Below are 13441 nucleotides of genomic sequence, written 5' to 3' on the forward strand. Positions count from 1 at the left end.
TTACATACAGAATGTTAGGATGGCATCATGGACGATGATGTGATAAGCTTTGTGCTCTGCTTCGGAAAGCCCATTGGAAGAGAAGGAGAAGAAACAGGAATGAGGGGGGTCGAGCAGAAAATCAGATATGACCATAGATTAATCTGAGGGGGAAGGAAAGGAAGAGCTCGCTCTTCCAGCAGGATTGTGTGTTCCGTTACACAGCAGAGATCTACCCTTTGCCGTGCTTCTGCAGCCAGATGTGGAGATGACCTCCACCATAAGGGCTTGGGCATCTTGCTTGTGTTTTAGTCTATGATTTGCTCTTACTCTGTGATCCACCTAGCTGGGCTTTTATGGTTGGGTGGCTCTGAAGAGCGGAGGTGCTGGAAGGAGAATCCCGGTGGCTGGTGGCAGTGCCCAGGGCTGCACAGGGCTGGTGTGTCCGCTGGAGGACAGCAGCCAGTGTGGGAAGCTGTCACCTTCCCACCTCATTTGGGAGTCTTCTTTGTAAAAAGCTGTCTAATTCAGAGCTGACTGCCTGCCAGATTCAAGCAAGGAGTACTCGGGCTAGATTTTTTTAAGTTTTGGTTTCTCAGCTTTGTTAAATCACGTATCAGTAGATGCCTTTTTGAAATTTAACTTGTGTTTGTAAAGCCTTTTTACCTTAAGGAAGGGGTTTGATTTGCTTGTCTGCGACACCCTCTTCAAACATTTCCTGACAAGATGCTCTCTTTCACGTCTGTGACCACCTAGGCTGTTCGTCACACAGCCACGGGGAGCCCCCACAAGCCGCCGTTACAAAGCGGGGCTTGGGGCCTGCTATGCGACCCGTACCTAGAGGGAAGCCCGTGTGCTGCAGCCGTCCTGGTTCCTTCCGAGCAGAGAGAGCGTAGCAATACCAGCGCAGTCCCCCCGGCCTGGAGGGAGAAGTTGCTGCAGCAAGGCAGGGTTTAATTCGATCAGGTGATCTTTGGGAGAGATAAGAAGGGTGAAAGTCCCAAATGGCCACGCTTGGTGAAATTGCATTCCTGGGCTAATTTGTTACCCTGTTCCCAAGGTAAGTCACCTCAAAGGAGGAGCAGGGAGGCAGCCAACAGGTGACCTAAACATGCCTTCAGGGCAGTAACATGAAGGAACTGGAGGGGGAGAGTTGTTCACCTGGGGATTAACTAGCAAGTAAGGCGATTCTGCTGTTTCATCGATTACCTGAGCAATCAGGCAACAGATCGTTTTTCTGAAGGAGGTGAGTGCATTCCTGGTGCTGAAGTGTATTTAAATTTATATCACACCAAACACTGCAAAATAACTTGGCATTTACCAGGCTATGAACTCAGTGGCTCCTGCCCTTCTATTAGAGGGTGCTCCTTCCCATAGCGAATTAAGCTGTGAATATTTTAATAGGTCATTGTCATCAGCAGCGGATACTGCAGGAAAATCTTGGCAGGAAAAATGAACAAGGGCTTAATTGGAGATGATTAAAGGTGTGTCAATGTTGGTTTTATCTGACACCCTTTCAAATCAAAGCCTCCATCTGTTTGCAGGCAGTTTGTTTCTTGTGTAGTTTCTCCAGTTTGTCGGTGACTCAGAAATACATGGGTCTCCTGTGGAGTATTAAGAGGGGCTTAACCTATGCATTGTAAAGACTTGTGCTAATGAGGTTTGAAAGCAAAGAAAATCAGATTACTTATCGGTGCCACTACTTTGCCACTGACCCTGACAATTTAATGGTGATTTATTATTCCTGGCTTGCCTTCCAGGCCTGTTAGCAGAATGCTCCGAGCAGAACTGCCCTAAGTTCTTAGGAGTCCCTGGAGAACTGCACTGAGAGCCATTTCCCTGCATCCATATCAGGTATCAGTCACAGCATGGAAAGGCACTCTTACGGCGCTGCTATCTAACCTGTGCCTTCCTTTGACTGCTGTTATTTGCTGAGTATAGTATTCATATCTGTGTGCTGTACCTTTCGCCATGACACATGGGCCAACCTGCACACGTCCTGCAGCGTTCTGGGCTTGACTTGGCAGGTTTCTGCTGAGCTCAGTGAGTTCAGTGTTTGCTTCGTAATCAGGCATGTGTGGGTAGCCGTGTTCTTTTCAGAAGAGCTCTGCATGTGCTTGAATTATGTGTCTGCATGCCTTGCGGCTTCCAGCCAAAATGACAAATGCTTGTGCAGAATTCAGTTCTAAACAAGCTGTTCTAAAAGAACAGCTTCTTCAGTACTTACCAGCCAGCCAGATACTTGAAGTGTCACTGGGACCTGGTGCTGCTTCAGAGATTTTCAAGGAAAAGAGAAAAAGCCAGTGTTAGTACCGGTGATGGTTTGAGTCACTTGAGTTCACAAATTTGCCTGTCATGATTATGAAGGGATTAGCACCCTAGACTTTTATCTCCTTTAAAGATGCTTCATCCTGTTGTTGGTATGCTAGAGAGAAATGGGTTCTCATGCTTCATATGTCTCCTTGGAGGGGAGGCAGACACCTTGTCATAGTTGTCATATCAGGCATCTTGATGGTGTACAGGGCCAAACCAATGAGCTTACTTTGTGATAAACCAACGTCTGTCTTTACTGTGGTTTTATCCCAGCATTGCTTCTGTGCATTTGCTATCCGACATAAAGATACAGTGCTCTAATTGCAGACGAGCTTTTTGGAAGTACTAGAAGCTTTGTGAGAGAGCGCATCTTGGGACTTGTCTGCTTGGTGGTTTAGGCTAGAGGTGTGAAGCACATGTATAAACTAAAAGTGTATTACATCTACCATTAAATTTCTTCCTTCAGAAGGAAAATGGCTTTATTTTGTTATATGGTAAACTTTACTTCTGAATGGGAGCATTCAACCCTGAAATCTGCATGTGTATTTTGAGTTAGTGACCTTAACTTTCCCAAGTGCTGCTGTGTAGACAAGCTCTCAGGACAAATGATGTTCCCAGTGAAATATAACGTGGTGCAGCTGATACCAGTGACTTGGAAGCTCAGAGTAAAATGGAAAGTATCATAAATTCATCTGTGCCTTGCAGGCAGGATCATATGCTTTTCAGCTGGCATAGCCAAAAATCTGTTTGTACATAGATACCATTCCTTCCCAGTGATAGTCACTGAGTAGATTCTGTTCTACATGCCAATGGTCTATAAGAGAGCAGGTGTTTCTATATCTAACCGACTTCAGCTCTGAACCCAGGGCTGTCATTTTGACTTGGAATCGGGACACGTTCGTTCCAAAGTCTGTGATCGTCTCTGCCATAAATACTCTTTTTGTTGTTATTGTTCGTAGTGTTTTGCTTGATTTTAAAGAAAAGATCACCATAATGGTCTTCTGTATTCGACTCAAGTGACTTTCCAAACTCTACCTTTGTGTTGTTAATTATTTCCCCTTTTTAAAAAAGATTGATTACAAAAAATGGCATACAATGTTTGGGATTGAATCTCATTCAGACAGGTGGGCGTCTCAGTGCTGCTACTGACTACCTAAAGAAAAGGTAGATTTAAGTATGTTTGGGGGACTTACCTGCTAAACCTAAAATGCAGGGTTCAAAAAGCAGACTTCTTAGTTGAGTTTGTGTATAGTCTGAAGAATCCCAGCTTTAATGTACAGGGAGATACAGGTAGCATGTACATGCCTTCTATCTAACTGAAAAACCTGAAAGCACTTTAGTTAATCAAATTCTTTCAAGCATCCCTCTGAGGTAGGGAAAATACAGGATATCCAAAGGTTACATCACTTTCAAAAAAATGTAGTTGCCTAAGGTATTCACAAGTTGGATTTACTGATTAAACCAGTACCCAGCCCCATTTGTGTTACATTTGAAGAATGCCCTGTACCACTGAAATGCCAGGAATGGCAGTGAGCGGAAAGGTTGGTGGTGAAGGAATGATGGGGTGTAAGGGAGATTATTCCCAAAATTAAGTTTCAGGATTTAACAGGCTAGAGCTTTCTGACCTGGGTGTCTTTTATGAAGCCTCTGCAACCTCTGAGGATCTTGGGGCTCCCTGTTCTCCTGGAACATTAGATGACAAGTAGTCACAGCTCTGCTTCTCCTTGCCCCTAATTCACCTTAGCAGCAGATGTCTCTAGGATTCAGTTTCACCACACAGAGTGAGCAGAAATAGCAGCTTACTGTCATTGAAAGAGGGAGATACAGGTCCCTCATCGCAGCCCTCCCTTTCTCCTGGCTCTGCACTTTTGCCTCTTACCTTGTACTACCGTGAGCGGTTGTTGGGTTTTTCTGCAAGCCAATTTAGTTCTCTAAAACAAGAGAAAAAAAGACATTGGAGGAAAAAAAAAAAAGGTAGTTGTTTTATTTGTTACCACATAGTAACTAGTTTTCTGGCTAACTGCAAGGCGAGTGTGTCTGTTGGAGAAAATGGTCCAGGTGAGCAACAATACCCAATTTGCAAACAAGCGATCACATGTCATTGATGGGTGGGTGCAATTCTGGGGCATGCACATGGCTAGCTGTGTTTGATCTGAGTCCTGAAAGCATACTTGCCACACCATGCTTTTTGAAAAAACCTCGGGGTGTGACTGGCCAAGAGAATCTCTGGAATCTCTGGCCAGGATTTTAAAAAAGTCATCTTGTAAGCACCAAAGCTGATGAAGCACGGCTTCCTACATTTTGTATCTCGTGACTGATAGCTGCACCTTTGGAACGGGTGTCTGAAATCTTTCAGACAGCCGGATGATAGCTTTCCTATGTGCAGACTCTCTCATTTGTAGAAATGTACGGGTATCCTCCAGGAGCATAAAGCAGTCTCCCTCTTATGCCTGTTTTCATAGAAGTTGTAGGGCCTAAACTTTTTTGAATGTACCTCCTCCTCTGTCCTGTGTGGCGTGAACGGGCCAACGCTCTGTGCAAGCACAGGGTGATTACATCAGCATCATTTCCACAGGGAGCCAGATAAGAACAGGGAGCCAGGGTTAAGCTCCCCAAACTCTGTTCAAAGGTGAACCAGAAGCAAAGAAAAAGACAGTAAATCATTGCAACGCGTACCTTTCTGGTACCTACCTCCTGAGCAGGGTCCCAGACCCTATCACAGGTCCGTTGCAGTTAGTGGGAGGAGATGGGCATTGCAGAGCTGGATTGGGATTCCACACAGCAGACAGGGAGTCATTTCCTGGGAAGTGCTTGGTTGAGCAAAGGGTTTTGCAGTCACAGCCGTATATACTTTGTTGCCTAAGTTCTTGTATGGATCAAGATCTAAATTAATAGGTCAACTTTTGTAGTTAGGTTCCTAGGCTGCAATTTCTAAACCTACCGAAGGAATTTTGAAATTTAACTGGGACATGGGAAACCAGCTTGATTTGGGAGAAAAGATTTACTAATCAAGGTTTGCAATGGTCAGTTTTCCATTGGATTTTAATTTGCGTAGCCAGATAACCCACACCAGTTTAATCTTCTTGCAGGCATGATTCCCAGTGCTGGATTTTGGAGCTAAAAGATTTTTGTGTTTCTTGTAGGTAGCTTAAAATGGCTGCTCTCAAAGACATTCAGCCTACAGGAGAGTTCACCTGTCAGCTGTGTGGCTTAACAGCTCCATACACATACTACGGGCAGAAGCCACCAAACACATGCTCTGTTGTGTAAGTAGTCTTCCATATTACAGACTTCATTCATGCTGTGAGCATTAGAACCTTGTACTGTGGAGCAGTGTGCGCTGCGTGAACTCCATAACATGCCACACTGCCCCTGGATATGAGGCTTGGTACTTAAAGCGTCCTCCCTTTTCCAAAGGGAAGAAATGTTAAAAATTGTCAGCATTGGTAACGAAGACAAAAATCAGCTTTCCCGTCCTGCTTCAATACCATGCAAAGACTGGTATTTAACATATTTTCTAACCCTGCTGGCCACCCTACTATTTACCTATACCAACATTTTTTTGCTAGAATGGAGACTGTCAGCTTAGCATTTCTGGGAATAGCCCTTTCCTTACAGCTGTGTCAGTTAGGCAACGTGTAAACACAGCATGCATTAAATACATACGGTAAAAACACTTTTTAAGAGCTGTTTGACATGACATGGAGTTTTGAACAACAATGCTTTTTTGCATGAATTAGACAATTCTTTGGCAGATTGTATAACATTAAAGTGTGTGGAAATTCAGTACTTATTTACATTTCAGGAGACTGAAGCCTTTTCCATCTCTGCCAAGTAGGAATAGTTTGACCAGAAACTCTGCCGTTACAACTGTCTGCAGACATCAAACTCCCCATAAAGCAAAGCACTTAGCTTTAAATGTACGAGTAGCTCCGTCGAGGCCATCCCGGTCAATGAACCCATCAGGCAAACATGGTCAGGAACTCACTGGAACTGGAAGCTGAGCATGTACTCAGCATTTCACCCCACTGAGGCTGCTCAGTTTCTTATAAAGTGGAAGCAGCTGTTGATCACCACCTGCTGGGACTGTGTTCCTTGGTGTCGCGTTAAAGGAGGGGGGTATGGGGAGTCTGATATTCAACTAGCCTGCCAGAGCCCTTCCAAGGACTTTCACTGAAACAGTTTCGCAAAGTTGAAACAGTAGGTAGTTTATTCAAGTGACAGTTATCACAGATTCGGAATTGCCGTTGATAAATTCACTGTCTACAAAAGTTGAGCTCAAAGTAATAGTTTAGCGCTTTAGTTAACAGTGTGTTCCCGGGGATACGTCTGACAAAGTCAGAGGCGCGACTCTTACCAAAAAGGCATCCCTTCTTGGGGGGGGAAGAGAGGTTCAGGCCCGTCGACCCGTCCGTCAGGTGAAGTTCTCGCTTGGCTCCTCCTCCCAAAGAGAGTTTTCAAGTGCCAATTTTTATATGTTTGGAAATCTTTTTGCAAGGTGGGACTAAGTCAATTATTGTGTATCGATTGGCTCTTGGCATGGAATGTCGTGTCGTCAGAAGCGGGACTCAGCAGTGTGGCACGCCTTCGGCGCGGGCATCTTGGTATGTGCATTCGGGGGCCATCTGTGCTTTGTCCAAAGCAATCTCTGAAGCAATCTCTGGCTGCGCAGCCTCCGCGGCGCCCCACAGATCACTGAGTTTACAGTGATGGGCTATCCCCCCTTACTTTTGTCTGATAAGATAAGCACCAGTTATTTACTTCTTTTGTTAGCTCTTGGGCTCTTGATGCCTCAGTCCGTTTGTCTTTTGTCTCGCATTGGACAAGTCCAGCAAGGCCATCGACTACATTATCCACCCCGTGACTTTAGTCACATCTCGTCAAAAAGGAATATTAGATGAATTTAGGTTCAGACGGGTTGAGGGGCTCATCTTCCTCCCTAATAGGAGAAGGAATTAAAGGAACATAATCAGGGTTATGAACTTCAAGCATTCTAATATGTGTACTAAAAGTTTTAGCTAATAAAGATTGTACACATGATAAACCCACACAAATAACAATAAGGAGTACAATAAACATCAGTACATATTGAATCAAACTTTGTATCCATCCACTAATGTTTAGTCCAAGTCTATTAAAAACTTTCAAGATCCACCCTGTCCATTCCCAGGGCTTCTGCTTCGTATTTTCACGGAGTTCTCGAGACTGTTCCGCAATCTTACGCATTTCATCCACGGCTTGATGTGAAGTGACGGATACATTTGGGATAGAAACACAACAGGTTTTATCAGGATAGGAGGCATTTAGCCATCTGCAAACACCACTTTCTTTTAACAAAATCATATCTAAGGCTAACCCATTTTGTAGCGTCATTTTGGGTGTAGCTTGCAGCTGCAAGTCAACTGCATTAATTGCTGTTTTTGTCCAGTTTGCTAGGGATTCTACTTGCCATGTCAAATTTTCTATATATAATCGATTATTGGTAATTACTGTCCAATAACCCCAAAAAGCTTTCTTTCCCAAGTTTATTCTCATTGCTGGTGTATAATAGCTCGGCCAAGCAAAAAGATTACCATTTTCTTGCATAGAGTTCCACATTTGTGACTGTCTTTTAGCTCTATGTCCTCGTGATTTTGTTAAGGATTGAATGAAATTAAAAGCTATAGTAGGACACAAACTTGGAATACCTAGAGTACATTCTAATCCATCCCATTAGGGTTGAATGTAGTCTGATATTTGTCCATTAGAACACACCCTTACAGTTTCAGGCGGTGCAGGCAGCATTAAAGTGCTACACGTACTATTTCCGAGTTCATCGAGGCTATTATGTCCATTTAGATAATGCTGGAAAGGAACTCGGCATCTTTTGGCCTGTGGCTCAGCATTGTTGCTAGAAACTATATGATATGCCCATGTGTTAACCTGTTTGGGATCCACTTTTGTAATACAAGAAAAGGGAGTCCTTCTGCAGGGGTCGTTGGCAGCATAAGACAAGTGTTTCCCTGAGTCCAATTCATCATTCTAAGAAATCCTTGTAACAACTTGAAGGCTGTGTTTTCCTCTATCATACCCAAAGACTTCTTTGTTTTTTGATTATAATCTCTATGGAACACATGCACAATTATTATACCCAATATGTAAACACATGTTAAACTTACACATATTTGTCTACCACTGCCAATGCATGATAGAAGATTCATATTGACAATTCTGTAGTAAATTATAACTATCAAAACCACAACAAAATAAAGCTATTTTGCATTATAAAAACAGTAACCTAAACAATAAAGTAAAAAGTAAAAAAAGGTCACATAATATACACGTAAAATTAGAAATCAGTATTCCTATCAAAATTAAATCACTATTGTCCTTTTTGTCAGATTGTTTCGACCTTCTGGAAACTTTGGTTCACAGATGATTCCACAGATTAGGACTAGAAGTATAAATTAGCAGTCCTTGATGGCAGTCTGTTTTGACACGTGACAGTCCGTGTTTTCAGGCGTAGTTTGGAAAATACCTGTAAACAGAAAAGAAAGGAAAATGCTCGGTTGTCATTGAAACCGGCATATAATAGGTTAAAAGGTAGGTACTATCCATCTAGCACTGATTCGATGCAGTTTTCCAGAGCTATCTTTCGCTTCCCAAGCGTAAAGATTTTTTGGTTTTGTTAATACTAGTGCCACTGTTCCAGTCTGAGGCATTTTAACCAGCACTGGCTGGCCTGCGTAAAAGCCAGTAGGGTGTTCTGGTTTTACATGTGCCTTCGGCACCAGAGTTGTGGCAGGAGCAGAGAATGCTTTCATTTTGGGACAGCCGTCTCCAGCCCATCTATTATTTAATTGATAGATGGCATTGGATAATCGCAGATGCCACCCAGATTCGTGGGTTTTAGCAAATCGCTTAACTAACCCATTTGTTCTCTCAACAATACCATTTGTTTGGGGGTAGTACGGAGTATGGAATACCCACCGAATTGCTTTTTCTTTTGCCCAGTCTTGTACCACTGTAGCTGTAAAGTGTGATCCGTTGTCACTTTGAATCTCCTCAGGAAGGGGGAGTGTGCTGAACCATTCCTTCAGGCTGTAAACTGTGTTATCTCCAGTTGCAGCCGGGACAGCTGTTGCCATGGTAATTCCTGAAACAACTTCCACCCCTACTAATATATGTTTTTTACCCCCTGAGGGTCTCAATGGACCTATGTAATCAATTTGCCAGGTGTGTCACAGTGTTTTTTTATTTCGGATGTGCATGGGAGGTGCCTTACTTGGATGATCTTTGTTAAGTCGCAGGCGACACTGTGAACAGGCAGTGACCACTTGTTCACACAGTTTTGTTGACACAGGCCATCCCCGGGCTATGCCTTCCCGATACAAATCAGCTCGGCCAGTGTGCCCTCGTTTTACGTGTAACCATTCAAGTAAACGTTCCCATTCTAATTCATCACTTACAATATCAATTTTGTGTAGCCGTGTGAGGCTATCAACTTGTTGATTGAACTGGGCAGCAATAGAGGCTGATTGATCATGCCCTTTCACCCAACCAATGTGGAGTATCCTTTGTTCTCCTATTTTTAGCAATTGTTTCCAGCTGTCAGTTTGCCAGACTGGGATTCTATTTACCTGCCAGTCGTTGGCTGCCCAGTGGCTCACCCACTCGGTAGCTCCTTTAAAAACAGCATATGAGTCAGTGTAAATATAGTCAGCACCATGTTGTGCAGCTAGTAAGACTGCCCTAAGCTCCCCCACTTGTGCACTTCCTTTACCTGTTTCGCTGACCCGTTCTCCCGTGGCTACTTCCAGTGCCACTGCGTTATAATTCCACTCATTATTTTGCCTGTAGGATGACGCATCAGTGAACCATGCCCCTTCGAGGTTGCTGGTTTCTGTTAGAGGAAGCGCCTCCCAAATTGGAGATGGTTTGCTTGGAGGAGTTTGGAACAGCGAAGTACTGTCTATATCTTTTTGCAGTTTAGACACTTTAGTGCTGCCCTCTGTAATAGGCATAATGTCATGGATGCTTTCCAGAGAGGCATACCACTTACGGACCGTGGGCTTTTGGGCAATGCCAGCAGGCGGCACCGTCCCTTTACAAGTTGTGTCTAGGAGGCGGAAAGGTCCCCGAATGATTACACTCTGTTTTTTTCTTATTTGTTCCACTCGCTTTACAGCTCGTACCAAAGACAATAGTCCCTTTTTCAGATCTGAGTATCGCGATTCAGTATCATTAAAGGACTTTGAACTGGACTCAAGTGGACGCTCAGGCCCTTCAGGTCCTTTTTGCCAAACATTACAGTGAGAACCGTGTTCACTAAATCCCCATTCCACATGAATTGGATCAGAGGGATGTACAGGACCTAGCTGCTGAAATAGTCTGAATTCTTTTACCAGTGTCTCCAGGGCATTAGAATGTTGGTTTGTCCACTCCCATGATTTCTTTTTTCGCAGCAAATTGTAAAGGGGTCGAGCAATGATAGAAAATCCAGGGACATGTTTACGCCAGTATACTAAAGTTCCTAAAACTTGTTGCAATTCCTTAACATTAGAGGGATCCTGTCCCTGTTCTATTTTCTCCAGTGTGTCAGGAGGGATAGAGAAGGCTCCTTTGATCCACCAGACCCCTAGAAATTTAACTTCCTGTGCGGGTCCCTGACACTTGGATGGGGGAACTTCCAGACCCAAGGTTGTTAATTGCAATGTCACATCATCCATAGCCCGTTTAACAGTGTCAAATTGTTCCCCTCCAATCAAAAGATCATCTATATATTGATATATAGTAACGTCTGATGGAATAGGAATTCCACTCAGTGTTTTAGCTAAAGCATTGTGAGCAATGGTGGGGGAATGTTTATATCCCTGAGGCAGCCTGTTAAAGGTGTATTGTATCCCTTTCCAGGTAAAAGCAAATTGGGCTTTATCATCTTCCTGGAGTGGAACCATAAAAAACATATCTTTTACATCTAAAGTTGCCATCCATGTGTGAGATGCTCCCTGTATCTGAGTTACTAATTCTGCAATGCTCGGTACAGCTGCAGTTAAAGGTGCAGTGTTGGCATTTAATCGCCTGTAATCAATTGTGAGTCTCCACTGCCCGTTTGGTTTTTTTACTGGCCAGACAGGGGAATTATAGGGTGAGTGTGTACAAGTGATGATGCCTTGGTTTTCTAAGTCTTTTACCACCCCGTCAATACCCGATTGCGCAGCTGCTGGTAAGGTGTACTGTTTTGTGTTTGTAATTTTTGATGGTGGTAAAGATATGGACATTTCTAATAAATTATTTTTTTTAGGCTCGTTCTGTTTAATGTCTCGCCCAGCAAAACTCCAAACTGAACCATCAGGGAGTTTCCACACTCTTGCCATACAACAAATCAAATCCCAAAATATTAGTGTTAGCAGCACCGACCAGTACTTCAGTGCGGGTTAATCTTTGTTCGCCCGGGAGCCACAGGGTAATTTTTGCTGTAGGGCATTTCCTTATGACTCCATCGATGCCTGTAAATTTTACTTTACGGCGACCAGGTTAAGCATGTTGCAGTCTCCTTGGTGATTACCGAAATTTGAGCATCAGTATCAATGAGAAAATTTACAAAAACTTTCTTTGGTCCCACCGGGATGGCAATGACAGGTTCGGGAGGTGTATCGGAGAGCCACTGTATAGCTAGTACCCGCCGAGGAAGGAGGCTCACAGCCCTCCCCGCGGATAGGCGTTTTTTGCCTGAGGGTCTGTCAGATCAATTAGCTCCTGCTGTGGGGCGGAGGGTGCAGTGTTAAAAGTTGCTTTGTTTTCTGCCTTTGCTGAATTAAGCTTATGGCTTAATGACTGTACGAGAATTTTTAGGTCAGTCGTGGATATACCAATCAGTAGATGCCGTGGCACCCCAATAGCTCGAGCTTTACGCCAGAGCTCGTTACGCTCCGTATCAAATTTTAATTTGCATTCGGGCTTAGCCTTAGGGCTGTGAATCTGGCGAAGTCGCTGAGGTGGCGGATCAGATAACTGTGAGGATCTGATCCATCCCATCCTGCGCCCGTAGTTTATTATATCTTGTACAAATTCACTCCAAGTGATTACTTGATTTTGAGCTTAGTCCTGATCCTGATCCTGCCCTCGACGTGGGCGTCGGCCTTGTCTGGGGCGAGTGACTTGAAGTTGATCTTGTATGTTGGCCACATATGTTTTTAAACTGTCTGGGAGGCCTCGGATCAGTGGAGTTAATCTTGCCGGATCTATAGGGGCTAACATTGGGGATCTTATTAACACATCCCGCTCATGCATTGCTTGTATGCAGGCAGCCTTTTGCACAGATGTCACCAAATCAGAGAACCCTGAGGTTTTTATAACAGAAGGTTCTCCTCTGTCATGTGGGTCTATGCCACCAGCCCAATAAGCAGCTCGCATAATTAATGAATAATTATGATTACCTGGAGTGGTAGTTAGGAATACTCCAGGACCCCAGTAGCCTCCTGCTTCTTCCTCATTTAAGAGGATTCGATCTCCCCCGGTAAGGGAGACTTGACATACATATTCCGTCTCGGATTCCTCCGGACGCCTGGAATATTTTTCCTGCAATTTTGCCAGTTCAGCAGGAGACCATGGAATTGTTCGTACAGTAGTGCGAGCCTGTTCTTCACCCTCATCGGTGGTTTCTGTTTTAATCAATGGTCGAATAGGTATAGGTTCTGGGGCCAAATCATAATCAGAATTTTCCTCCAGTTCACTATTGTCATCACTGTCCCAAATGTCTCCATCCCACGTCTCGGGATCCGCATATTGTGTTAATTTGCGGACTTGTTTAGCTGAGACCGAGGACGGTATCGGGTTTAATGAGAGATTTAATTTTTCTTCTAGATGTTTTTCTCGCCTATTGGCCCAAAACAATTGCGATTTAAGGTAACCGATTTCACCTTCTAGGGTGTCGATTTGTGTCTCAAATTTCTTTCCACTTTCCTTTTCAAAAGTCAGTGAAGTTTTTAACACTTCATTTTCTGATTTTAGTGCAGCATATTCTACATCTGCAATTTTTTCAGGTGGTGGGGACTCTTTAATTTCTTTCTGCGCGCAAGATAGGCAAGCCCCTAATACAGCACAAATAAATTTTTTGCCTTTAGTGCCTTTGATCTTTTGCTCACTTAAACACTGTTTTATACGTTCT

General features: G+C 43.8%; 1 protein-coding gene across 3 annotated transcripts in view; it reads left to right on the top strand.

Moving 5' to 3' along the window:
• LOC142364033 (polycystin family receptor for egg jelly-like) overlaps window positions 1–13441 on the top strand; it is a 28114-nt gene that overhangs the window by 3403 nt on the left and 11270 nt on the right. The window contains exons 2-3 of one of the 3 annotated variants that reach the window (XM_075442272.1): window positions 1740–1833; window positions 5436–5558. The gene's annotated coding sequence lies outside the window, so the exon portion shown is untranslated. The remainder of the gene's footprint in view (window positions 1–1739; window positions 1834–5435; window positions 5559–13441) is intronic. The other 2 variants (XM_075442288.1, XM_075442281.1) reach the window with 2 other exon arrangements.

The sequence above is a fragment of the Opisthocomus hoazin genome, chromosome 1 (assembly GCF_030867145.1).
Source record: "Opisthocomus hoazin isolate bOpiHoa1 chromosome 1, bOpiHoa1.hap1, whole genome shotgun sequence".
In the NCBI taxonomy this organism is placed as follows: Eukaryota; Metazoa; Chordata; class Aves; order Opisthocomiformes; family Opisthocomidae; genus Opisthocomus; species Opisthocomus hoazin.